Source organism: Otolemur garnettii, unplaced genomic scaffold (genome assembly GCF_000181295.1).
Source record: "Otolemur garnettii isolate 467f Iridium unplaced genomic scaffold, OtoGar3 scaffold00095, whole genome shotgun sequence".
NCBI classification, from domain to species: Eukaryota; Metazoa; Chordata; class Mammalia; order Primates; family Galagidae; genus Otolemur; species Otolemur garnettii.
Window position 1 is genome coordinate 2,542,172 of NW_003852490.1, and position 1,035 is coordinate 2,543,206.

General features: G+C 45.2%; 1 protein-coding gene across 1 annotated transcript in view; it reads right to left on the reverse strand.

Annotated features, from left to right (window-relative positions):
- The window catches only part of LOC100958836 (tetratricopeptide repeat protein 39B-like), a gene marked incomplete at its 5' end in the record, with an annotated part of 5,175 nt that overhangs the window by 2,832 nt on the left and 1,308 nt on the right, over nt 1-1,035 (reverse strand).

Here is a 1,035-nt window from a genome sequence, read left to right on the forward strand (position 1 = left end):
GCCTCCTGAGTAGCTGGGACTACAGGTGCCCACCACAACACCTGGCTATTTTTTGTTGCAGTTTGGCCAGGGCTGGGTTTGAACTGCCACCCTCAGTATATGGAGCCAGTGTCCTACTCACTGAGTCACAGGCACTGTCCTGTTCTTTTTGTTTTGAGGGTTTTTTTTTTTTTGACACAGAGTCTCACTATGTCGCCCTCAGTAGAGTGCTGTGGCATCACAGCTCACAGCAATCTCAAACTGTTGGGCTTAAGCAAATCTCTTGCCTCAGGCTCCCAAGTAGCTGGGATAGAGGCGCCTGGCTATTTATTTTTTGTTATAGTCCTCGTTGTTTAGCAGGCCCAGGCCAGGTCCAATCCTGACAGCCCCAGTATATGGGGCTGGTGCCCTAACCATTGACCTATGGACACCGAGTCCAAGTCTTTTCTTTTTTGAGACTAAGCCTTACTTTGTTGCCCTTGGTAGAGTGCCTTGGAGTCATAGCTCACAGCAACCTCAAACTCTTGGGCTTAAGTGATTCTCTTGTCTCAGCCTTCCAAGTAGCTGGTACTACAGGCGCCCGCCACAATGGCCTGCTATTTATTTGAGACTGGGTCTCACTCTTGCTCAGGCTGATCTCCAGCCTGTGAGCTCAGGCAATCCACCCATCTGTGCTTCCCAAGTGCTGGGATCATAGGCATCAGCCACCTCACCAGGTAGAAAATTAAGTCTTAATGAAATGAAAGAATGTGGTCAGTTGCACAGGGCTTTGGACATGGGGAAACTGTGGGATACTCCAAATATTTCCTAGTTGGAAAAAAAGAGTGGCCGTGGGCACCCTGGGAGACCAATTACATATAGTAAGCTATTTAATTTATACATCATAGTACAATAGGCTCAATTATCTTTAGAAGTAGAAATAGGAAACATAATACTTTTAACAGTAATTATTATAATTACTTCCAAATAATTGCAAATATACTTTAAAATGTGTGTGAATTCTGTATTTTGGTAAGTTATAAGAATGGAGGGGGATGGTGGCACTGTGCTCAGTGG